This window comes from Gopherus evgoodei, chromosome 24 (assembly GCF_007399415.2).
Source record: "Gopherus evgoodei ecotype Sinaloan lineage chromosome 24, rGopEvg1_v1.p, whole genome shotgun sequence".
Classification (NCBI taxonomy): Eukaryota; Metazoa; Chordata; order Testudines; family Testudinidae; genus Gopherus; species Gopherus evgoodei.
Window position 1 is genome coordinate 7,552,410 of NC_044345.1, and position 26,529 is coordinate 7,578,938.

Consider the following 26,529-nt stretch of genomic DNA (forward strand, 5'->3'; position numbering starts at 1 on the left):
ACCCAATGCCGCTCAGCTCGGCTCCCTTCAGCTCGAGCGCCTTTTGGTTTGTCTGAGAGGAGGTGCGAGATCTGCTTCTCAGAGCCTCTGGGTGGGGTTGCAGCAATCTCCAGACACAGTCGCAACCACTTCCTGGGCGGCAGCTACAACCCAAAGCTCTAAACACCATGTCAGTGAGTTCCCTTGAACTTTCCCTTTGCTCCCAGTTTGTGCCATTTTAAAGCCTCCTACAATGTGTTCAAAGGATCGGTGGATACGTCGGTGGGAAGCTGCGGCAGGATGGGCCGGGCTGGTCTGGAATAGGCTGCCCTGCTCTTTCCCGGGGGTCAGGGCCGAGTGGAGACAGGGAAGGGACCCCAGTTAAAGCTGGAAACGGGGAGGCTTTTGACTGTCTAGGGCACAGTCTGGGATCTCCTGCCATGTCAGGGCTCTGTCTAGCAGGGAAGGACCATTCTTCCCATGTCAGAGGAGGAAATTGGAGGCACAGAGGGGGAAGAGACTTGCTCAAGGTCCCAGTGGGATAGCTGGGAATAGAACCCAGGAGTCCTGCTGCCAATGTCGTGGAAGGATTGCTTCCCAGCCCCTCCTCCTCAGAGCAGCACTGGGGGGCGGGTGGGGGGGGGGGGAGATTGCCCAGAGGGGCACATGACTGGAGAGAGGAAGAGAGGGCTCACAAATGCATTTATTTTATTGACAACGTCTTTCAATATGATCTTTAGCTTTGCTGGTTCTGGAGGCACATTCTGTTCTCTGACAGGTCTGCAAAGCTGCCCTCTTCCCGGTGAGCTTGACACGCTCTGCTCAGCCCCCAGCACGGCGGGTAATGCGGCCCTGGTCACCGAGCGAGTGGGATGCCCCTGCACTAGCCCGCACCGGGCGGTTGGGAACACGCCCTTTGTTGGTGGCAGTGGTTGAAGCCAATGGCCCAGCTCCTCCATTCGGATACATGACCCCCTTGTTCCTGAGCCACGCTGGCTCAGAAAGGGTCGCGGCTTCCCATTCCTAGGGCTCAGGAGAGACTCAGTCCCTGGATCTGAACAGGGATTCCCCCCGCCTCCCCAGCCTTGCCCAGCAGGACGGGTCAACGACGCTCCAGTGCAACGCAGGCGAGGAGAAAAGAGTCGACAGCCGTTCCAAGCTCCCCGGCATGGAGTTATTCAGGGCAGGGCCTCTGGGAGCAGCGAGCATCATTGCTCCAACTGCTGAGCCTTCGCTTCCCAAGCGGGCAGCGCAGCGAGGAAGTGGTCCAGGTTAGAACCGCTGGCCAGGATCCTCATGCCTTCAGCGATGGTGGTCCACAAAACGAAATGGCCACGCTGCACCTGGCCAGCTGAGCGGGCCCACAGGATGCTACGCAGGTGGCTCGGTGCTTAAGAGCTCTGTGTCCACCAATTCACAGCAGCCCTCTCTCTCTCATAGCTAGATAAGGTTTCTTACAGTTTATTGCTCATTGGCAAAATCTCACACACCCAAATCCCATCTCACTGGATGTGAACGTTAAAGATCCCGGGGCGTTAAGAGTAGGGATCTGCCCTCTTTTCCTTGGCCAGAATTCCTCTTCTCCCTACACTTGCACCTATCAATTGCCATCCTCCGCCCCAGAGGCGGCTGCATGTCCGTGGGGCTGCGGGTACACAAGAGACGATATCATTACAGGGGTAGACGAAGATCCCGTCTGACCCCTGCAGCAATCCGCTGACCCCAGGAAATGTGAGAGTGGTGAATAGCTACCGGTGTTGTGGGACATCCAGCCTTTCACCACATATCTTGAGAGCTGATGCATACATGGAAAAAACGATGCACAGTTCCAAGCACACCTCGCTCTCATTCACCACTTTCCATCCAGAGAGCTCAAAGCACTTCCCAAGGGCAGGCAAATATCACCGTGCCCATTTTATAGATGGGGAAATGGAGGCACACAGACTGGAAGGGACTTGCTCAAGGTCACACAGCAGAGCCCAGGACAGAACCCAGGTCTCCTGAATCCCGTGCTCTAACCACTGGGACACACTGCCTTTCTGCCGGGTGCCAGAAACTCTCCTGAAAATCCACTGACTTTTTGCTTTGACTCAAATGTTTGACTCAGTAAGGGAAAAAAAAATAAATGTAAAGGAAACCATGATCAGCACTAGCTACTCCATGCAGCTGACTCTAATCTTCAGCGGCAAGCACAGGAACATGTCAGAACAAGAGTAGCCATCACGGAAAAGCACATAGTGAAACTGAACTAACCAGGGACTGAATCCGATGCCCTAGATCCAGCAGCTGTTGAATCGAGACATTCAAAACAGAGGCCTGGCCACTCCTGGGCATTAAAGATCCAACCCCCGCTGCTCATCACAAGAGTTCGACTGACTAGATTGCAGTTTGGTTAACTATGGTTTGTTTCCCATCCCTTTGATTTCAGCCAGTCCCAAACTTGTGCCAAGAGGCTGCTAAAGAGATACCACGCTGCTTTCAGCCCCAGAGGTGGCTGCATTTCAGGGACCGGTGAAGCAATGTCTGGATGGCTCATTTATAAAACACTTTAGGGTGAAAGGCACAATATTGTTTAATAAATCCCCTGAGACCTCATTTGCCTTTATGGCCTGGGCTTGCCTGGTGGTGGCAGCAGCATATCCTATTCAGAACATGCCTGGTAACATGCATCTTAAGACGGTTGAGTTTCAAGAGAATCTGGATTAGATGTACTCAAAGAAAGCGGGTATTTTTTTCCCCCACTCGTGGAAATCTTAGATCCTCCCACCATACACACAAACCAATTTTTCATCAAAATTTTCCACAGAAGCATTTGAATTTTTTGCTGAAAAACAAAATCTTTCAATTCTGATATGCTGCCACAGTGTCTCATGGGAGTCGTAGTGCAGTTAGCTCGTGCTCCCATTCTTCTCTAAAGGCCAGGCGCCCTAGTAGGACTACATCTGCCATCACCAGGGTGCATCATGGGAGATGTAGTCTGACTGGGAACTCCCACCCGTACATGCGAATGGGGACACAAAGAAACCCAGCTGCAACCGTTTTAACGCTGGAGAACCTGCAGGAGTGGATGGCTTCCTCACCCCTTAATTGGAGGGGGCATGGAGAGATATTTTCATAGAATCATAGGGTTGAAGGGACCACAAGGGTCATCCAGTCTAACCCTCTGCCACGATGCAGGATTTGTTGGGAATAAGCCATCCAGCCTCTTGAAAACCTCTGTTCCATTGTGCTACTGGGCTCACTGTTAGGAAGTTTTCCCTAAGATTTAATCTAAATCTGCTCTGCTGTAGTTTGAACTCACTGCCTCTTATCCTGCCCTCTGTGGCAGGAGAGAACAATTTTTCTCCATCTCTTTCATGGCAGCCTTTCAAGTATTTGAAGACCGCCATCATGTCCCTCCCTTAATCGCCTCTTTTCCAAACTAAACATACCCAGATCCTTCAGTCTTCGCTCAGCTGGTGCTTGCATTCCATCCCTTGGACCACCTTTGTCACTCGCCTCAGGATCCTTCCCAGTTTCTCTACATCGATGATCAAAGTTGACACACTACTCCAGCTGAGGCCTAACCAGTGCTGAACAGAGCGGTGCTATCACCTCCCGGGACTTGCCTGTTAATGCAACTCAAAATGGCATTTGCTTTTTTTGCTACAGCATCGCATTGATGACTCACGCTGAGGATGTGATCCACCACAACTCCCAGATTCTTCTCAGCAGTGCCGCTGTGCTTCCCTAATGTAAGAGAAGAGAAACCAAATGCACAAATATACACTGGGGGAATAACTGGCTTGGCAGCGCCACTGCTGAGAAGCATGACCCTTACATGGGTCATGATTGAATTTCATTTTGTTGTTTAAAGCCCAGTTGTCCAATTTATCAAGATCCCTCTGAATTTTAGTTCTATCCTCCAAAGTGTTTGCAACTCCCCTGTCCCGCAGCTTTGTGTCATCTGCAAATTTGATGCCCTCTAGTCTTACATCCAGGTCATTAATAAAGATGTTAAACATCAGACCCAGAACAGATCCCCATGGAACCCCACCTGAGACCTTCTTCCAATCTGACATCATTCCATTAATAGCTACTCTTGGTTTGCAATGGTTAAACAATCATGTATCCACTTAACGGGCCACATTTCTCCAGTTTACTTATGAAAATGTCATGTGGGACTGTGTTCACAGCCTTGCTGAAGACCAGGTACATTACGTCTACCACGTTCCCCCTACCCATCGAACACGTTACCTTGTCTGATACTTGTCAGATAAGGAAATCAACCTGGTTTGGCATGATTTGTTCTTGGTAAATCCATGCTGGCTAAGGTGACCCGATGTCCTTATTTTATAGGGACAGTCCTGATATTTGGGGCTTTTTCTTATATAGGTGCCAATTACCCCCCCCCCACCCCGATCCCGATTTTTCACACTATCTGGTCACCCTAATGCTGGCTGCTGGTGCTCACCCTTCATTTGCTAATTGAATGTTTCATACATTGCTCGAGGGGCTTCCCTGACTAGTGATAGCGTATTTGAGTGAAGCATTTTTTAAAATTAGAGAGAGATTTTAAAATGGATAAACCCCTCCCCCCCATCAGATTTCATCTCTCTGATGTCATAACCCTTCCAGTTCACTAGTCACCTTTAAAGTATTCCTAGGGCGGGCAGGTGACCAGCATAGACAAGGCCCAGAAGGGTCCAAATCCCTTTGCAGGTCACCTTTAAATTCATTAAACAAAAATACACAAACTGCCAGACAAAGCAGCTCCCCATCTTAGTAAGATTATTCTTGTGCAATGACACATTCTCCAAAGGCCTTCCCCCCCACACACACGCTCCTTCCTGCACCAGTGATGCAAGATCGAGGCGAGAGAGACAAGGCCTCCCGCTTTGAAAATGGCTGCTCTGTTCAGATAACAGGAAGCTGCTTTCAGCGGAGCGGAACGGGGCTGCATTTTATTTTCTCTATTATCAACAAAAGCGTTTCCCGTGAGGTCTGCGCTCTGCAGGGGGAGGTTATTCAGGCCATCGCCTCCCGTTATTGTCCCTGTGGCTCATTAACTTGGCGTGTCAGTCGACCGACTCTTGGTGTGTCCCCAAACCACCCCCCAGCACTCCAGTCCCTAAGGCATCACGCTTCCTGCTACAGAACCCAAACTGGGGCTGGCAATTCCCCCGCCGTGTGTGGCTGAATCATTCCGAACCCGACCGTGCTGCAGCGTTATTTGCCTCGCAGGAGCTCCAACAGACTCCAGGTGAGATTGAAACCCCGTGGTGCAAGGTGCTATACAAATATGTGTGGCAAAGACGGCTCTTGTCCAAGCAGCTCACAAGCTGCAGAACGGTGGTGGACAAACTGTGGCCCATCAGGGTAATCCGCTGGCGGGCCGCGAGACGGTTTGTTTACGCTGACTGCAGGCAGGCATGGCTGCCTGCAGCTCCCAGTGGCCGCGGTTCGCCGTTCCCAGGCAATGGGATAGAAGGACCAGCACCAACAGGCGGAGGCAGCAAACTCTGCTCCTCCCTGTCTGGGAGCAGCGATGCAGTTCTGCTGAGCAGCGGCTGGGCAGGTCAGCGAGCCAGTGTGGCGTTTGTTTGCAGGCCTCCCAGTAGAGAAGGGATTCGCAGAACTAGGGTGTAGCTTTGCCCAGGCAGAGGGGGTGGCAGGAGACACAGCGGGAAGGTGCCGGTGGGAAAGTTTGGCATGTGGGCAGGAGAGGCTGGTATTGCTGGCAGAGTGGAGGCAGGGGAGGAGAGGCCAGGCCATGAAGGGCCTTAAAAAAAAAAAAAAAAAAAAAAAAGCAGAGACCAGGTTCTGAGCCTCTAACTCGTTCAGCTTGGGGTCGCGTACATGGCATACCTGGCGGGAGCTCGGCACAGCTCAGGATCGGGCCCTGAATCGGCCTTTCTTGCAGGGTCGCTCGCTCTGTCCAGACACAGCGGGGATGACACTGGACACAGACCTCATGGTTCTCCAGCTCCTGGCCAGGCTCGCTCAGCCTGCGCTAGCTACTATCCGCACACAGGGTCGGACCCAGCTCCTGCACCGGGGGAACAGACGGCAGGAGGGCAGGTGCTGTCTGCACAGGGCTTTAGGGGTGCCCGGGACTTGATGGAGTTACAGGCGCAGTGTCCCAACAGGGTTACAACCCCAGCAAGGCATATCACAGAGATCCCGCAGGCCCTGGCCTGGCCCTACTGGTGGTGTGGAGATCATGACACTAGCAGCCAGAGATGAGCTTGCGGTTAGAAAAGTGACTCAGCAGAGACAACAGTTTGGGTGTCTATATTTACACTTCTTTGGCAACTCAGAACCTTCTCCCCACCCACCACCTCTCTCTAGCGCCTCCTGACTTAAGGATCTCAACACGCCCAGAGACAGGGGGTTTCCCCATCACCCCCTTTACAGATTGAATAGAGGGAGGGGAAGCGACTGGTCCAAGATCAGAGGGGAAAATCGGCAGCAGAACAATGGGTGCTTCACTCGACAGTTTAAAGGGTTTTTTGGGGGGCGGGTTATGGGGGATGTGACGTTTGCCACACTATGATCTCCACCAGGAGCTGGAAATCGCAGCCGTGTTCCTTCCACCTCCGACGTCCCGTAACAATGCTGCTGTCAGACATCCTAAAGTTTAGACGACGCACGCATCGGACTAGATTCCAGCTCACTCCCTCACCGCTCTATCAGGGATGAATAGGAATGAAAATGGGGTTTGCCTCATTAAGGGAAGCAGGTGCCGCTCAGAGACGGGGCGGGAGCAGCCAAGAGCGAGGGGTAAGCAGCAGCTGGGTACGAACAGCCCTCTTCCCGATCTTGCTCCCTCTGGAGCCAGTGGGAGTTTTGCCCTGCAGAATGCTTCATCCTTCCTCCTGCTTAGGGGTCCCTCCACCCAAGGCCAGTGCTTCCATTTAGGCGGCCTAGGCAATCGCCTAGGGCACCAGGATTATTGGTGGGCGGCATCTGGCCGGAGGGGGTGGCAGGCGGCTCCGGTGGAGCTGCCGCAGTGGTGCCTGTGGACGGTCAGCTGCTCACGCGGCTCCGGAGGGCTGTCCGCAGGCACGACTGCGGCAGCTCCACCAGAGCCGCAGGACCAGCGTGCGGGGCAGCGAAATTGCCATGCACCTAAGGCGCTAAAATCCCTAGCGCCGGTCCTGCCTCCACCCCTGCACTTCACCTCTGGTTTCAAAGAGATCCCATCTTCCTGTAGCCACAAGCAACAGCCTCTAGCCACGGTGAAGGGCGTGGCTCTGCTTAGAGGGCCGGTCCTTTTGCACAGCATGTGCGTGTGCACGCACCACCACAAGGGCTCTGCCAGGCACCTCAGCACGGTCCCGCCTGATTTACACCAGCGTGAGTTAGAGGAGACTCCGGCCTAGGGAGAGAACAGGACATGGCCCTGGGGATCTGTCAAGGGAACAAGATCCACCCATGCAAAGACCAAAACAAACCCTGACAAACAGAGCTATAAATAGCCTGTTCCTTCCCGGCAGGTCTTTGAGGTTAAAAAGCTTAAATTCTAAACGGAGAAGGGGGAAATCAATCTATATTTTCAGCTGGGCTCTTGGCACTGACTCAAAGAAGCAAGAGGGGAGTTCAGCAGGCCAGACAGCCAGGAGGAGAAAAGGGGAGTTTCCATGTGGTTACTGGCTAGAACCCAACACTTCAATCCATAATTCTGCAGGGGTGGCGGGGGTGGTCAGGGTTTTTCCATAACCTCGGAGATCTGGGAAAGACTTTCCGGATCCCCCAGCTCAGCGCAGGGCCGTTCCCACAGGCATGGGCTCCACTTCTCTTCTACAAGCGCGACGGCCGAATGACCCCTGGTTTCCAGTGCTCGGAGAAGAGAATCGGGCCCTGTTCCTGCAGCAGTAACCCATTCTGCTTCACGCTGTCTCCCACCCCCGTGCCCTGGGGACCGTCTCTGCCAAGGCACCAACACAGATTTTGGAGCCACCCAAGGAGGACTGCCCCGCTTCAGCAAATCCAGGAAAGCCTGGGATAAGACCCCAAGTCTCATTCAGACCTGGATAAGCTGCTGCTGGGGTCTGTAGCCTGGTGGCAGACAACTGGAGACGAGCCTAGCCTGGAAATCCGGTTCTCTTCCTGGCCTTGTAGGTCCGTGCCTCTGTTTCCCCCCCACATCTGTAAAATGCAGAGAACGATGCTTGAGACCTGAAGATATTATTATGTGGGTGAACGTGAAGGAATTCTGGGTCAGACTTTGCCACGCACATACAGCGTGTAGTGCCTTAACTATACACAACGCCCCCACCCGGCGTGGACACAGTTAGTACTTCTGTCTATATAGCTTATTCCCATTTGGCCTAGTCCCATCATCCTGGGACTCAGCAGACCTGGGGTCTATTCTGGCTCTGCTGCTGGGTGACTTTGGGCAAGTCACAGTCCCGTGCCTCAGTTTCCCCAGATATAAAATGGGGATAACGATACCGACCTGCTTTGGACAGTGCTTTGCAATCTAGGGGCTGGTCTACCCTGGGAACTCACCTCGGCATAGCAACATCGCGCAGGGGTATGAAAAAGCTGAGGCGGCAAGATGCAGCGACGCGGGCCTAACCCCCCGGTGTAGACCTAGCTACTGCCTCAGGGAGGTGAGGGACTTACGCCGATGGGAGAACACATCCCGTAGGTCGTGTCCCGCTGAGGTGCTGCAGCCGGCGTGGCTTTAAGTGCAGGCACAGTCTAGGATGGAAGAGTAACTACAGCAGAGCTAGGTGGCGGTGGTATTTTCACCAGCATCACCAAGTCCGCCCTAGGGATTGCAGCAGGATATTTTTATCGGTAAAACAATCACACCCCAGCATAGTTCTACTGGGAAACACTGTCTGGAACCCAGGCCTTAATCAGCCAAAAGGAAAAACGTTTCCCAGAGACAGGGGAATGAGCGAGAGCCCTTTGCTGCGTCATGCCAGCCCTTGCCGCACGCAGGTCTGGGTGGGGGGGGGGTTGTTTTGATTACACTTTGGGAAACAGGAAAGGTCACTTCCTCTGCCCCGGCAGCTCGAGTGCAGCAGACTTGAAAGGGAGCCTTTGGCGTGTTTGCCGGCGAGGCTGGGCCGTGTGCTTCCTGACTTGGTGAAGAGGAGAGAGAGTCACCTCTCCTTTACATTTGCCGCAGGCCCCTCCTGGGGGCCTGCTCCAGCCAAAGCATCAGAGAGAGAAAAAGGCCATCGATTTCAGTGCCACATTCTAGGATTCACACCAAGGCCCCTCTATGCCACCAGAGTGGCAGAAACCACTCTCTGAGAAACCCTGGGCACTGCTAGCGTGGGGCATGAGGGCTCTGGGGCAGCCCTGCTCCAAGCCCCCGGCCCAGAGGGCAGATGAGGGGCGTTTGGCTGGAATTCACTGCACAGGGGCTGAGAACCTGCTCTGGCACTAATTCAGGGCAGCTGCTGAGGGCTGGGAAGGGGCAGTGCCAAGGTGGCTTGAAACCATCTTAATTTCAGGCTCCCCAAGCACAGGGAGAGTTTCTGGTCCCCCTAAACCAGCCCTGCTACTGTACACATGTTTGCAAGCTGGCTGCTGTGGGGAAACGGACCCAACTGAGAGCTGGGCTCCTTCACGGTGCCGAAGTCTTATTGGTGTTTCTCCAGTGCCATTCATCCAGCGAGCTAAACACCCTTTACTACCATCCATTAACCACCCCCTTCTCCCCACCCCCAGGTAGATCACGCCCATCGGCCCCCTGGGACAGATCTGGAAACCGAGGCATGGGGAAGTGAAGGGACTTGCCGAGGGTGCAAAGTTATTTAGTGGCAGAAGGATGAATAAGCCCTGGCGTCCTGACCCACCCCCCAGCAGTTCACAGACATGCCAGCACCCCTCTTCCCTGGTCACATTTCTTGTTATCGGGTAACCACCAACATGTACAACGCAAATCAAGTGCAGACTAAGCAGCTGCACACCCTGCCTTGCTCGCAGAGACCAGCGCACAAGGCCTCGGGATTCAGATAGGGTCCCTTTAATTCTTCCTCCCCTCGCCGGCAGGGAAGAGAAAGGTGGGGTAGAGGAATTTTTGCATTAGACCCAAGTGACAACATCACAATGCAGGCACTAGCGTTGCGTCATCACGCCATGCTAGGGACCATATCAAGTCACAGACCCTAAATCCACACGCATGCAAATATAAATACGATTACAGACAGCACCTGCTAGTGGCTGGAGGTCCAAAGGCTTAAAACCAGTCTACTAGTGCTACTGAATGGAGCTTCTCTCTTTAGATCAGTTTTGCAGCAGGTGGATCCTTGGTGTGGAGTCCAAAGTCCGTCGTGGCCATGGTTCTGGTGTATACACACGGGCGTGCAAACATCCACACGGCACTTGCACGGTCCAGGCACAGCAGAGCACTTCCACGGGCAGGGAGAGGAGACGCCCTTGGCTGTTCTTTATGTGAGAAACTAACTTCTCTCTCAGATTTTACATACGCGGGGGGAGGGGAATTTGAAGCAGGGCAGGAAACTGGGCTTTCCATAAGAGCTAGTGCCGTGTGGGCTGGAGAAACATGTGTCACGAGATCCCAGCCACAGACAATAGCTCTGGAAAGTTTGTGGAGGTGGCTTTTACACCCCTCTCCCCCCGCCACACTCCCACCTCCCAATCAGATGTGCATTCAGAGGCAGGTTTTCAAGGACTCAGCACCCACCGTTGGGGCTGCGTTTTCAAAGGCTGCTACTCCCAGCATAGCCCTGGACCAGATGGGCCCAGCTCTTGTGCAAATCCAGCCCTTGGAGCCCACTTAAATTCCAGGCCTCGCACATGCTCCAGGCCAGGTGGGGAGCAGCCAGGATCAGCCCCCAACGCCAGGCTGGATGATCTTCCCTGCAGCCCCTTTCTCCCCAGGCTCTGCCCGCAACAGACTGGCGGATCCAGCCGTTCGGAGGAAGTGCTTTGAAAACCAGCTGCGGGGTGGAGGCAGCAGGAGGGCGAGGTGTCTCCAAATGCCTTCCTGCCAGCGAGCGAGCGGTGGCAGGACCAAAAGAGGCCCCATTTGTGGTTGCATAGGGAACACGAGCAGCGATGCCAGTGGATGGGAGGCTGGAGGCTGTGACAGACACTGAATCCCAGGCAGTATCTTTGGGGACCACTGTGTTACAAATGGTTAATGTACGACTCTGTTGTATTCTCCCCCCAAACTCCTGCAGGAACTAACAACTGTGTGCACGTGTGGGGCGGGGAGATTACCTGTGATTATAGAGAACTCCAGAGAATTTCCATCCCGTGGGGGATTTGCATAACCTGGTTCAAACAGAGCTTCCCAGAAATTCAAACAATGCAACAGACTTTGGTTTAAAAAACGGCACTTGAATTAACCCTGGGTTTCTTCCAGATGCAGCAAACGGACAGGAACTTCTGTCCTGGGGACCCAAATCCTTGCGGAAAAGTGGGAGGGACTTTGGCTGACAAGTCTCCCTATGACTGATGGGCAGCCATTCACATGCATATAGGAACATCTCTTGTTTTTCCCACATTTCTCCAGAATGCTTTTACCTTAAGAATAAAGATGCTTGCTTAGAAGGCGCTGGATGGTAACTTATCACACCACTCTGTGCATAGCCCTCAGAGAGAAGGCAATGCACAGCCGCTGGCAGACTGGCTTGTGGGGATCTCTGTGACACTTGGAAAAAGTGAGAGGTGGGATAGGACAAAAGGGATGGAACCAGCCAAGCCCAGTGAGAATGGCCGCGTACCTTGGACCTAAAGGGCGAGAGGTGGAGGCAGCTGGGATGTACGTTCATTGCATAAATTAACTGCAAAGTTAGTGCCTTCAGTGCCGGGTCTGCGCAGATGTGTCCTTAGATGCACCGAGGCCCCCCTGGAATGCAGAGATGTCACCCGGACATGGTTCTGCCCTAGAGCGGCTACTCCTCCACCCCTCTACCGGTTGTATGAAGCAGCAGTCCAGAGGGTAGAAGTGTGAATAGAGACCTTTGCTGTTACCACCACCGAGAACGTGCCTGTTGGAAACGTCCCCAAGGAACATTCCCTGGGATCCTGGCCTGAACCCTCAATCCCTTCTACCCCCTTGGTATTACCATCCCAAGAGCAGTGTGGGGCAGTACCTGGGCCAGCCTCAGAGAAAGCTTTATCTAGCAGCTAGAACAGTGAACCGAGAGCCAGGACATATGGGTTCTAGTCCGACTTCAGAGGTTGTGGTGTCTAGTGGCTAGAGAAGTGGGGACTGCGAGCCAGGGACTTCTGCCATTGACTCGCTGTGTGATCACTGGCAAGTCACCCCTCCTCTCCGAGCCCCCGTTTCCCCACTTGGACAACAGGGATAACGATACCGGCCCACCTCCCAGAGAGGTTGGGAGGGCTTGATTCACTGCTTGCTGAGAGCTCAGGGACCCTCCCCAGAGAGAGGGCGATCGCAGAGCCTGGCTGAGAAGAGAAGAGAAGAGAATCTAAGAGAAACCCAACGCTGTAACAGAGCTGCGTTTTCTCCAAAAAGAGCAGGCATTTTTAAGACAGCGTGAAGGGGAGAAACAGGGAAGATTAAACCCATGACTTTAGCCCGCGTGACTAGCCAAGGGCTAAGCTGGCCTCTTCTTCCCAGACCTCCCGGCCACACGGCAGAGTAATTATTAGGACCCCCCAGGTTTGTCTGACGCAAAATGCACAAATTGGTGTTTATCAGCCGGCGTGTGCAGGCTAGGAAAGGTGACTCAGCAGAAAAGCAGCACTGGAAGGGGGCCGGGGAAGGACCTGGGGTTTATTTCCCAGAATCACCGAGTTTGCAGGTTACATGAAGCTTTTCCCATTCGCTTGCCACAGTCCCCACCCAGCCGCCAAACATCCAGCCAGCTCTGCCCACACATGGCCCCGTTGTGCCAGCGCTGACAATCATAGAATATCAGGGTTGGAAGGGACCTCAGGAGGTATCTAGTCCACCCCTCTGCTCAAAGCAGGACCAATCCCCAACTAAATCATCCCAGCCAGGCCTTAAAAACCGGTAAGGAAGGAGATTCCACCACCTCCCTAGGTCACCCATTCCAGTGCTTCACCACCCTCCTAGGGAAATAGTGTTTCCTAATATCCAACCTAGACCTCCCCCACTGCAACTTGAGACCATTGCTCCTTGTTCTGTCATCTGCCACCACTGAGAACAGCCTAGATCCATCCTTTCTGGAACCCCCTTTCAGGTAGTTGAATGCAGCTATCAAATCCCCCTTCATTCTTCTCTTCTGCAGACTAAACAATCCCAGTTCCCTCAGCCTCTCCTCATAAGTCATGTGCTCCAGCCCCCTCAGCATTTTTGTTGCCCTCCACTGGACTCCTTCCAATTTTCCACATCCTTCTTGTAGTTGGGGCCCAAAACTGGACACAGTACTCCAGATGAGGCCTCACCAATGTCCAATAGGACAATAGTCTAAGTGCTAGTGTAGACAGGGCTACGCCAGGCTGAGAGCAGTGGCCTCGACTGGGCCAACGAAGCTCGGGGTTGGAGGAGGCTCCGGTTTCTTCATCCCTAGGTTAGTGGTGCTGCTGCAGCCCGAGGGAAGAGCAGGAACAGCCCAGCACGGCCAAGGCTGGTCAATGCCACCAGGCCTTCGACGCCAGGCCTTCAGAGGAGAGAAGAGTCCACACCTGGGGCATTCTGGGCTGTCAGAGAAGGGGCCTGGTATAGGCCACATGGGAGCAGGACCCTGTCAGATCAGGCCAATAGCCAGAGCTGCTTGTTTGGGTCAGACGTGGACATCTGTCGACATGCATATCTGTCATATATACTTATACATGCCCCATTACTGTATTTATCCTCACAAACCTGTGAGGCAAGGCAGAGCTATTTTCCTCTTTGTACAGATGGGAAACTGAGGCACAGAGCAGCAACGTGACACAAGGAGTCCGTGGCAGAGCAGGTACCAAGGTCTCCCAAGCACTGCGCCATGCTACTGCTCCAAAGAGCCATGACATGCATGGACATGTTCAGACATGCCTGCACATGCATGAAGCACACCTGGTTTGCACAAGCACACAGAACATCCGTGTCAAGGCATGCCAACATGGGCACACTTGCACAGACAGATGTGCCTGCAGACACGGATGTGCAAAGACAAACATCCACGTGTACCGACACTCCTAGGCTGCAATGCACATACGCACAAGCACAAACTACACAAAGATGGGAACCTCACACTCACCTCGGACTTGGGAACAAACACACCCGATACGTTCACACGGCACTACAAGCCACCAACTCGCGGTCTGCAGAGCATCAAGGATCCAGAGGCCAGGGGAGAACACGTCCAAAGAGCTCTTGTAAAAGTTTATCAGTCCCTGGCACAGACCCTTTGACCAGCCGGGGCCCTATCTGAGGGAGGCGTGTGGCTGTTTACAGGCGCACAAGTGCCAGGCGCTCAAGGAATCCCGTGGCCAGAGGCTTTATCTGGGAGTTGGGCCCCGTGCCAAGGCCTGAAACAACAGTTGTCCCATGGAGTGGCCTGGCTCTGAAAGGGGCTGGGGGGATGAGACACCAGAGAAGTACCAGATGGACCTGCCGCCACCTCTGTCGCTGCAGACCCAGCTCAGGAGCATCCTGCTGCCCAGGCCAGAGATGATGCTGATGGGGCCAGGCTCCAGAGTGCTCCGCTGGGGAGGTTGGTTTGCACCCAGCAGCTCCCCAACAGGCCACGCAGATCGCCCACTCCGCCTCCCTGACGGAAGAACAGTCGCACGCATGGACAGGCACACCCCCCCCCGGGGCCTACTTCCTTGCAGGAGCCCACAGGGCTAAGCTTCCCACTGTGCACGCTAAAGGGGGAGTGGGGGAGGCAGGAAAGGGACTTGCACATAAGTGGGGTGCTCTCCCCCACGGTACTTCTACTGCAGCCATCACCGTGGTGTCAGGGCACGAGGAGCAGCGCCTTGGAGGCAGGTAAGAGAGCCACGTGAGCACAGGGCTTTGTCTACACTAAATTCGTATCCAAAATTAATCTGAATTAAAGTGGAATAGCTACTCTGGCATAACTCCAGGAGCGGACACTTATTCCAGAGTACGAGCCCCCTGATTCTGAATTAGGTCTGGTCTACATAGTAACACTCAGGAACATCAATCTGAATTAACTAAAAGATGTGAATTTAAAGAGGGGATTCGTTAAACTGCATTAAACTCCTGCGTGGATCCTCTCGTTCAGAATTACAGTGGCCTTAATTTGAATGAGTTGAAGAGGTCATGGAAGCAGGGGCGGGGCACAGATGGGACCAGGGCAGTACAGGGTTGTGGATGGGTGCGGTGCAGATGGGAGGTTGATGGACGAAGGCGGGGGGTGCAGGGTGCAGACAGGAGGCGGGGCACTGCGGGGGTGCAGACAGGAGCACAGATGCATTGCTGGAAAAGGGGTGGCGGGGGCAGATGGGCAGGAGTGAGCATGTCTGTTAATCTCTTTTTCAGGCAGACTCGGCTTCACTTGACTGTTTAGAGAACCCCCCCTCCACATGCGCTTCTCTCCCCCCCCCATCAGTCGGTGGGGGCAGGCGGCCCCAACCTGCCTGAGCACAGGCTGAGCCCCGCGGCCACAGCTGCCGCACCGGAACGCACCTCGGGCCGGGCCTGATTGGAATACCCGTCCTGCCCCGACCTGCTCGGCTCCGATGAATCTTCCACCTGGAGCAGGGAGGAATCCGCCACTTGGCAGAGCAGGGATCAGCCCTGCCAGGACCCATCTCTCTGGTGCTATGGAGGCGAGACGGGGATGAAGGGGAAGAACAGGAAAATCGTTCCAATCTGCTGCCCAGCCCACCTCACTCACGTCGGAGGCTCCCAGCTCTCGGAGCACACGTGAATCTCTGAACTAGGCCTCGGGGAAGAGCTGCTGTATCCACCCAAAACCAGACCCAACCCACCCATCTGCAGTAGCATTACGGTAGCACAGAGAAGTCCCAACTGAAATCAAGGCCCCGTCGGGCCGGGTGCTGCCCAGACACAGCAAGAGACAGTCCCTACCCCAAAGACCTCACAGTCTTAAGAGACACAAGGTAGGAAGGGAAACTGAGGCACAGAGCAGGGAAGGGATTACCTAAGACTGTTCTAGCCCTGCCTTTCTTGCTGTCTCTGGAACCCCCTCACCATAGTATTGAGCACTTCACAATCTAATGTATTTATTCTCATGTAAGGCAGGGCAAGCCATTATCTTCATTGGGGAAACTGAGGCATGGAGAGACTGAGTTACTTGCCCAAGGTCACAAAGGGAGTCTGTGGCAGAGTACCTGGGCCATCCTGCCTCTCGGACCCCTCTCCTGTGTCCCAATGCAGTGGTCTAGCCACTAGCCAACACTGTCACTGTGTGTTGGGCTGGCTTCTCTCTTCCCATGTGCCTCTCCTTGTGGTATCTGGCCAACAGCTTTGGGATCCCACCTCCCACAACAATCCTAGAGCTGGCTCCTGGTACGAGGCTGGGCTTAGAGCACATGGCTTGGCACCTGGTCTGGGGCAGATAGGGGCAAACAGATCTGTGCTTTCGCCACGGCTCTGAGCGCTGGGGAGTGAAGGGGGAGGATGGGCGGCTCCCACCAGGGGCCCAGAGGGACTGGGACAGAGTGATCCATGTGTCAAGGCCTCGCTCCGTAGCCTGAGCACCTCCAGCCAGGGGCAGGCACGGTTGCAGAGTGGCAGGCTCCCTCCGAGAGCCAGGCAGGGCATGGCCACAAGGACTTGCCTTAAATGGAAGATTTGCATTGGCTGCCCTCCCTGCTCCAACCCTGCCCGCTCCCAGCCCTCGGGGAGGCCAGATTGGCCCGAGTTGCCCTGCGCCTGCCAGGGGAGCTCTGGATTTGGCCCCAGACACTCATTGTAAACCCCACGCCGAGAACTGGAGCGTACCCTCCTCTCTGGCCAACTGAGCCCCCCATTTACCCCAGACGCCCACCCCTGCTCCATGCTCAGAGCGCCCCGGCCCAACCCACATCAGCCCCCAGACAGAGCAATCCTAGCACAACGGTGGAGCAGAGAGGCACCCTGGCAGAGCTCCATTTCCTTGAAGGAACATTATGGGCGGCGGGGAGGAGGAGCAGCGAGCCGATGACTCAGGTCCCTTGAGCCTAGACTCATGGGGCTCATTTCTCCTTTACACCTGGGCAAGTGAAACCCGTCTGCTATTTCAGCTGGCCGAAGGGATCGGCATATGGGGGGCAAGCAGCAGAGGGGAAGAGAGACTGGGCAGCGAGATCCAAGCTCGTGGACCAGAGCAGGCTGGCTGGGGCAGGATAATGTGCCCAGGGCAAGGCCAGGGAACACCAGGAGTGAGTTCACCTCACTGTCGGGCCTATTCCTCTCCCACCTGTGCAGCTTTGGTGCCGGTATAAATCCAGCTGTTTCAGTGGAGTGGCTCCTGATTTACACCGCGGAGCGGAGGATCAGGCCTGGGGCTGCTTGACTCTGTTGAATGCCAGGTACTGATGGTTCAGAAAGGGGCCACGTTCTCTCCCCGGATGTCAGCGTGTGGAGGCTGGCAGAGAGGCTGGCTCGGTGACATTATGTGCAAAACGTCACTAATTCCGGTGCAATTCGATGTCCTGGCAGGACGCGCTGGGCCCAGCGAGACCGTTTTGCAGGAAGGGGGTCAAGACAAACACGTTGGCACTGGCCTCTGGTTGCATCCCGGCGTACTAAATGCACTAGTGCTCAGAGCAGGAGGCTTGGGGGCCAGGACTCCTGGATTTTATCCCTGGCTCTGGGAGGGGAGTGGGTTCTAGTGGTTAGCGCACACAAAGAGGAGTCCCGACTCCTGGCCCTGGGAGGGGAGTGTCACTTCGGGTCTGTCTACACTACACGCTAAGCCTGGTCTCTGACTCAGGTCTGAGCCTAAGCACCTGCATCTGTCCATCCACAAACCAGCCTGACTCGGCTCAGCCCTCAGGACTTGGCTCCTAGGACCCTGCTGAGGGGGTGGGTCAGCACCAGAGTCCCGCTGTGACTTGGGGCCAGTCCTTCTGCAGCGTGGGTGCACCTCAAGCCACAGACCCCAGCGGAAGGTCTGCGTAGCGCCACATGGACACCACGAGCCTGGTCTGGGCCTCTGACTCCCAATTCACATCAGAGAAAGGCAGAGGAGAACCAGGCCCGGGGCTGATGATTAAATATCTCCTTCCTACCCCACCGATCTGCCCTGGGCCAAAGTCACAAGTGGAAGCAGCTCATGGTGGTTTCAGCGAGACCAGCAGGGCTAGATCCGTCTCATCCGCTCCTGGGACGTCCCGGGGGCAATAAGGCTGATCTAGCTGTAGGCGGGGAGTGAGAGTCCATTCCGCCTCTTTGGCCCGGCCACTCAGGGTCTGTCTATGCTGCAACGCAAGCCCAAGCGGAGTAGAACCCGAGTTGGCAGCCCCTGGGTTTGGTAACGTAGGGCTTGAAAGTCCACACTGATCTGTAACCCCAGGTTAGGGATTGTTGAACCCAGGATCCCAACCTGCGTCTCCGCTGCATTACACGGCCCGGGTCCAAACACCCGGACCCCAACCAGCTTCCCTTCAAGAAAAGCAAAGGGGCCCACATCACGCACTCATTCCAGGGCCTTTCCCTACAGCCCAGCGCTGCCGAACGCTGAGCCTGATGCCAGTTGGGGGCCAGCCCACTCCACTGACCCAAGAGGGTGACCAGACAGGAAGTGTGAAAAATCAGGATAGGGGGTTTGGGGGGTAATAGGCACCTATATAAGACAAAGTGCCAAAAATCAGGACATCTGGTCACCTTATGACCCAGTAACCCTGGTGCCATCCCATCGGACAGCCAGGCAAGCAGAGAACGGGAGCGAGGAGTGGCAGTGACTTGCACAATGCACTGTTTTACTTAACCGCAGCAGTCGTCTAGCAACTGCGGGGCTGGTCCAACACGAACAGCAGGAGATGGGTGAGGGCAGTGCCAATGGGTGTGACTGCACTGGGGCCTACCGTGCCAAGACAGCTACTATAGCCAAGTGCCAGGGATACTTCTAGTGGCCTCCTGAACTAGCATCTCGGCGGGGGGTGGTGGTGATCACTGGTGATAGCCTCTGGTCGTGAGATTCAAATGTGCACCAGGCATGTAAGTTTCGTACTAATTTAGGGCTTGTCTACCCCTGGAGTTATTCCTGATTAACTATCCCCGATTCACTCCCTGTGTGGACACACTTATACTGGAACAAGGGCCTGTCTACACAGGGACATGCAGGAAAGTTAATCCTAATGAACTGAAGGTGGGAATTTGAAGCGGATTGATTAAAAGTCACATTCGATCCCCGTGCAGATGCTGTGATTCAGATTTAAAGTGGTCTTCCTGCAGTTTAGTTTAATTAATTTTGGAAATGAATTAAGATCAACTAAATTAAGGCCACTTGAAATTTTTGAACAAGGGTGTTGACACAGGGGTTTAATGTGGTGTAGTTAATCCTCTTTAGATTTACACCCCCACCTTAATGCAAATTAATTTCCCCATGTAGACAAACCTTAGTCCTAATTTTCCTTCCAGATGGGTCTAAGGCTGAGAATTTGGATTGATTCACTCATGGGTGCTGTCGAAATCCAGGCGGGTTGTGCAGACTGGACCTGCAGCACGACTGGATCCACACTACAAGCCAGATCACTGCTTGGCATGGGTGGAAAGCCCATCCCCACGGCTGCTACATCCCCACCACGGCTTTGTATGAGTGTGGCACAGACTGGGCCTCGGCCTGGAGCTAGACAGGTCTGGCACCACCACTTTGATTTATAGCAGTAGCCCCTAGAAACGCCAGCCCTGATCCGAGCCAGGCACTGCATATCCATGCAGGGACAGTCCCTGCCCCAAGGAGCTTACAGTCTAAATAGACCAGTCAGCTAAAGGATGGGAGGGGAAACTGAGGCACAGAGAGACGAGTGGCTAGGTCACAGCAGATCCGAGCCAGGAACAGAACCCAGGACTCCTGAGGACCCCCCCTCCACAGCTTAGCCACTAGGCCACACTGCCTCTGCCACACCCTCCTGAAGGTCAACAAACTCAGGCTGTCGGCAGGTGAAGCAAAGCTGAGCAGACTCTTCTCCCAGACATACTGTCCAGGAACGCTGAGCTCTGCCCACCCCCCGCACACACACCCCAGATCTAGGCTGCACAAAGAGCTATCCAGACGCGGCCTCCTGCTTTAGCTCCAGGCTATTCCTCCTCATTCCCCCTTCATCTCATTGGAGATTGAGCAATTGCTATTCGTATTGTTCTGTGTAGACAATTATAGCCTCCATTCACCTCCCCCCCCGCCCCTGCAACCCCAGCCCAGCCTTCTCTTTCCTGGGGGGCCACTATAAATGTAGTTCCCGGCTTTCACTACCACAGCCTAGTGAAAAATCGCAAGTGTCTCCTCTGTACCAAGATCAGCCGGCGTGTAAGAGGGGAAAGCACATGTTCCGGGTTCTCTTGCTGGTTTCACTGAGACATGGGGTCCCTGTTCCGGGTTGTCTACAGATTAGATAAGGAGGGGGTGGAAGAGGAAACATGTGACAATACAGACAATAATACCGTGAACCTTTGTAGTGCTTTCGACCTGCACTTTCAAAGCCACAGAGGAGGAAGGATTTGCACCTCCACTTTACAGAGAGGGAAACTGAGGCACCACAGGGCACGTCACTAATCAGCAGCAGACCCCAGGAGTCCTGTCCCGTGGTCACTAGACCGTGTCTATTTCCACCCCCTGTCATAGCAGCGAGTGATCCCATGGGCCATACACAGCTGTAAGAGCAAGTCTGGTTCGCAATGCCAGGGCTCTCAGGAGATGAACGGTTCTCCCACCTCCCCCCCCTCCCACGGAATCACTCACGCCTGTGCAAAGAGGCTACCCTCCCGACTGGATATAGGGTGACCAGATGCGAACACTAAATATTGGGGTGCTGTCAGCCCCGCTCACAGTCCACCTCCACTCTGCCAAGGCTCCACCCCTACTCTGCCCCAGGTCCCACCCTCTCCCCTGCCCTTCTTTATCCCCCACCTGCTGCTGGATTGCTGCGTCCCTCCTCAGTCCCCCACCTGCCACTCGCCTCCTCGCCCACCCAGCCCACCGCTCGCCCCTACAGCGCTGATTTCCCCTCTGCCAGGTGGGTGCTCACCCATCTCCCGTCTCTTCCCGCCCTCGCTCTGCCCCCATTCCACCCCTTCCCCAAATCCCTGCCCTGCCTCTTCTCCACCTCCTCCCCGAGTGCACCACGTTCCTGCTCCTCCCTAGAAAGTCCTAAGTGCCGCCAAACAGCTGTTAGGCGACAGGAAGCACTGGGGGAGGGGAAAGGAGCAGGGATGCAGCATGCTGGGGGAAGGGGGGGGAGAAGATGGTGAGGAGGAAGGGACTTGGCTGCAATTTTTCCCTGTGGGTGCCCCAGCCCCGGAGCACCCATGGAGTCAGCGCCTCCCTCCCACTCGCCTCTTTACCCAAATATCAGGACAAATGACGTCCCGATCGTACATTGATTGGGATGCGGGACAAAGAGTTTAAATATCAGGACATCTGGTTCACCCTAACTGGGTAGCAGCTACACCCAGTTAACCTGGTGTGCAGCAGCTGAACTGATCAAGATGCCGCCTGGCTGCAGCCCCTGGCCAAACCTCATAGCCCAAAATTCCTACATGCAGTAAGTCACCATGGGCAGACCCCTCTGCTCGGCTCCCAGGCTGGTGCGGGAATAGAGGCACCTGCAGAAGCAGCTTTTATGTTAGCTGGTCCATGGAAACAGAACAAAAATGAATAGAAAAGAAAACAACCTTCTCCCCCCGAAACACACTCACCACCGGTTTAGAAGTAGCTGCACTCCAGCCGTCTGCCCTGTGGTGACCTGTCTGTGCACAGAGCTGCCGCACGGAACCCAGGCAGTCCCCCTCACAAACAAGCCGCTTTGTCCCCCCTACGCTCAGACCCGGGGACTCTTCAACGGGGCAGCCGCTAACAAGGGACACTCACAAATTACCTCTGCCTTGGAAACCGCCAGCTCCAAGCCACCAACACAATTCACGATTCGGCTCTGCCGGCCAGACCCCCACCTGGTGCAATCAGGACCTGCTCTGCTGACGTCAATGGAGGAAACTATTCACATCAGCTGGGGAATCTGAGGTGGAGAGAGACAGGGGCTGCCTCCAAACAGCAGGTGCTGCAAAGCACAAGGTCCTTGCTCCCACAGGGGAGAGATGGTGCAAAGGGATAAAGAAGAGGGCAAACAGGGAAGCGAGCAGGGGATGGAAGAGATGCAGGATACAGGGCAGCAGGAGCAGAGGAGGGAAAGCTCTGCTGACCTGGGCAGAAGTAGCAGGAAAAAGGGGCAACTGGGGTTTGGCTGCAGAGGAGGCCATGGAGGGTTTGAGACACATGGGAGACAATTCTGAACCACTGATGTGAGTGCAGGGGTTCGGGGGGGGGGGGGGGGAGTGCCATGGTGAAAATCTGGGCATCTGAGCTCAGGCAGCAGGGCCTGGCTTTACTCTGCATTCAGGGTGAGGGATCAGAGGCTACAATGGAGGAGAACGAGGTTGTTCTGGACTGAATCCTCAGCTGGTGGAAAATCAGCACAGCTCTGCTCTTCGCTGTATCTCGTGATAGAGCGACACTGATTTCCACCAGCCAAGGACCCAGCCCCACGTTTGTCACTTGTTAGTGTGGTTCCAGCTCTGCGTGTATTTTCTTGCACCTCATCTTCCTCTTTGGGATCCTGATTCAGATCTCACCTCACTGGAGTCACTCCGGATTGATGCAGGGGTGAGAAGAGAACTGGGCCTCTGAGGTCTGTGCTGTGTCAGGCAGTGTGGAGACAGAAGTCACATCCAGGAAAGTACATCCTGACAATCCACGTTGAGTTTGCAGGGACTGTCTCTTTGCTCTGTCTCCGTACAGCGCCTAGCGCATTGGGGGCTGTGCCGCTGGCTGAGGCTTCCTACTGCAATGCCATCAGTCATCCCCGGATCCCCACACCGTTTCAGCCTGGGAGAAGGGGATGCAAGGCCTCGCTGAAACCCACCCGTGTGCTCCTCACCCCCACTGGTAAATGCTGAGGCTGTTCCTCCCACAACTGCTGAAGGAGAAGAAAGTAACAGTCCACAAAGAAGATTCCCCCCCCTCCATCCCCCATCCTGCTCTTGCAGCAGAAAATCTGCTCAGCCCCAAAGACAGAGCATTCCTCAGCCTGCCAAAGGCTCATTGTGCCCTGGCCCAGCCGCGGCATTTGCAGAGCTCGGCTAATTCCATTAACCCTCTGCAGGGCCGCACCGGACTAAGCCGGGCAGTACTGATTCCAGTCAGGCTCCCTCTGACCCGTCACCCTCCCACGCATCGGCCCCATGCTAAGTGCCCTCAGCGTCACAGTGAGCCCTCCTGGGCTTGGTTGCCTCGTGCATTAGTCCAGTTTTGAGTGGCTACCTCTGGGGCAGCACTGTCCGGCACGGCCCTGGCGGCGAGTCACATTTGGGACATCCCCGTGCCGCTGGCAGGAAGGACGGTGAGATGCAATCAGGGGAAGGGATGGAGCGTCCCCTCGGCATCTAACCGCCCTTCACGAGAAGGCCAGCGAGCTGCACACAGACCTTGTGGTCATATTCAGGTCACCCCTACTCCAGACCAATCATTCCCCTTTGCCTTTATAGTCCTGGCCTAATGGCATTAGGACTCAAGAGATCTGGGTTCTGTGATCGGGCTGCTCCACTGCCCTAACGTTGTTCAGCACAAAGCTCTCTGGGTACGTCTTCACCGCAATGAAAAACCCGCAGCGCCAGGCCTCGGAGCCTGAGTCGGCTCAGGCTGTGGGGCCAAAAACGGCAGCGGAGACATTTGTGCTTGGGCTGGAGTCTGGTTTCTGCCACCCTCCCCGTCCCAGCATCTCAGAGCCCAACCTGAGCATCTACATGGGAATTATTAGCCCCCTGAGCCAGCTGACCCAAGCCAGCTGCTGCTGGGCTGCGAATCTTTGATTGCAGTGTAGACGTACCTCTGCAACTATTTCCCCTCCCGTCTTTGTCTATTGAGGCCAGGCGCTCGTGAGGATAATGGGTGTCTGTGTGTCAGCCAGCACAAGGGGAGCCCTGCGACCATCTTTTCGGTCTGTGTTTGTACCTCCCCTGGCACCAGGGGGTCCTGATCTGCGTTTGTACGGCCCCCGATCACCAGGGGATCCTAGGTTCTATGGGAACACAAGTAAAATATTATTTAGTACCATAATGGAAACAAACCTGCCCCAAATCAGGGATGACTGGATCATCCATTTTGGCTCAGCTCACTGTAGTGATCACAGCCAGATAGGAAATTCATATCCAGGTGCCCCTAAATATCAAGTGGTGTCTGGATCCCATGGTTAAGTCTGGGCTCACCTCTAAGGCAAACACACACAGCCTCTCTCTTCAGAAGCCAATGGGCCAAAACCTCAGTTGGGGCAAGTTAGTTTTGCCCTCACTAAAGTCAACGGAGCAATGAGGATTTATTCCAGCCAGGGATCTAGCCCTGGTTTTCAAAGAGATGGGCCAACCACACGATATTCAGCTACAGAACTGAAGGACCAAGTTCTGCTCTGGTGCCCTGCCTATCCTTTTTAGTCCAGCTGGGGTAGAATCCTAGATATCAGGGTTTGGAAGGGACCTCAGGAGGTATCTAGTCCAACGCCCTGCTCAAAGCAGGACCAATCCCCACTAAATCACCCAGCCAAGGCTTGTCAAACGAGGCCTTAACAACCTCTAAGTAAGGAGATTCCACCACCTCCCTAGGGAGCCCATTCCAGTGCTTCACCACCTTTCTAGTGAAAAAGTTTTCCTAATATCCAACCTAAAGCTCCCCCCTGCAACTTGAGACTATTACTCCTTGTCCTGTCATCTGCTACCACTGAGAACAGTCTAAATCCAGGGTAAAATCAACCTTGCTCTACCGACGCTGGTTTACCCCAGCTGTGAATCGAGCCCTTTGACGTCTGAGCTTTGCACAACCGCAGTGAGAATTGAGGCTGCACCCATGTGGGTCTGAAAAACCAGGCTAGAGATGGCAAGATTCAAACACGCATCCACCCCCAGCCAAGAATACTGTGAGAACGAGCCTTCTGCCTAGCATTTCAGCGCTTTCTCCTGCTGGCCCCGGGAACAGCAGAGGCAGCACTAAATGTCTGGTATTTAATCAAGATCCTTTCTTGCTACTGTGTGGAACAATGGGTGCCCAACACATCGCATGGGGTAGCAAAATTAAACCCTGCTAACTGAAAAATGCAACACAGTTTAATTTCCCCGTTAAGTCCTTGGGAGGCCGTGAAGAGCCGCAAACATGCTCAAAGGGCAGTGAGTCACCGTGTTTATTCTGCAGGGCTGTAGCAGAGCTGACAGAGGAGTTCTTTCTTCATAGATCCACAATTCTCAAATCAGACAGGACCCACGGTGATCACCTAATCCCACCTTCTGCTAACACCAGCCGAGAACCTCTGTGAAATCATTCTTTTGTATCAGCTGGAGCATCTCTTTCAGAAGAGATGGCTATTGAAGAGGGTCTACGTTGGATATTAGGAAAAAAATTTCATGATAGTGAGGACAATGAGCACCATGGAAGGGAGTGTACCTAGGGAGGTGATGGAATCTCCTTCCTTAGAAGTTTTTAAGGTCAGGCTTGACAAAGCCCGGCTGGGATGATTTAGTTGGGAATCGGTCCTGCTTTGAGCAGGGAGGTGGACTAGATACTTCCTGAGGTCTCTTCCAACTGTAATCTTCTAGGATTTCAAAATCGCCAGTGACAATGGAGAAACCACCACGACCCTTGGGGAATTGTTCCCACGGTCGAAAGTTTCTCATTCAAAACACATACCAAAAATCAATCTTCATCACATGAGAAAACTGCTTAAGAAAAGCAAAGGCCTTACAATTAATCCGCCTAAGGGAGTTTCCCCTGCAAAGGACAGAGGCTTGGCAGGTCGAGCACTCTCCAAACACGGGCTAGATTCTGTCCTCGTTACTAGGGGCGCATCTCCAGCAAAGGAGGCAAAAATCTGGCTCAGCTTCTGCTAAGTCAGGGCTGGGGCGATAGGTAGGTTTCCCTCACGGGGATTTGAGGATGTGCAGACCATGTCAGCAGACCATGCTTTGCTGACAGGAGAAAGGCTCTGAGGACCCAAACTTGCACCCACAGACAGCAGGACTTGGTCTGCTTGTTCCTAAGGCCCTTTGGAAGGCAAGGGAACCCATCCGTTTCTCAGCTTAGCAGGTCAGACAGCCTCAGCCTCAGCCACACATACACACACACCAAAATGACTTTCTCTGGCAGGCCCTTGTCTGGCCACTTTGCTGCTGCAGGATTTCTCAACAGCAGGTCACAGGTGTGGGATCCTGCCGGGCCAGACTGCCCCACTGTCCTGAACGGGGGGTCTGGCGTGAAGCATAGTGTAGATATAATCAAGCTCTGATGCTGTCTCAGCGGGTCTCCGGTTTCTTACTCACCACTGAATCAGCAGGGATCGTGGGGGTGGGAAGATCTCCCAGCATGCCTTGTCAGCAGCCTAACCTTTAGGGGGCCAATGCTGTTTTTATTCCTCTGCATTATTTGGTTTTGAACTGACCTTTGAAGACCCTTATTGACATTTCGGCCACCACCAGAGGTCCTGGCCTTGAGC

The 26,529-nt window shown here is 54.4% G+C and overlaps 1 protein-coding gene across 1 annotated transcript in view; it reads right to left on the reverse strand.

Annotated features, from left to right (window-relative positions):
• CDC42SE1 (CDC42 small effector 1) overlaps nucleotides 1–26,529 on the reverse strand; it is a 55,040-nt gene that overhangs the window by 27,384 nt on the left and 1,127 nt on the right. The gene's annotated exons all lie outside the window — the stretch shown is intronic.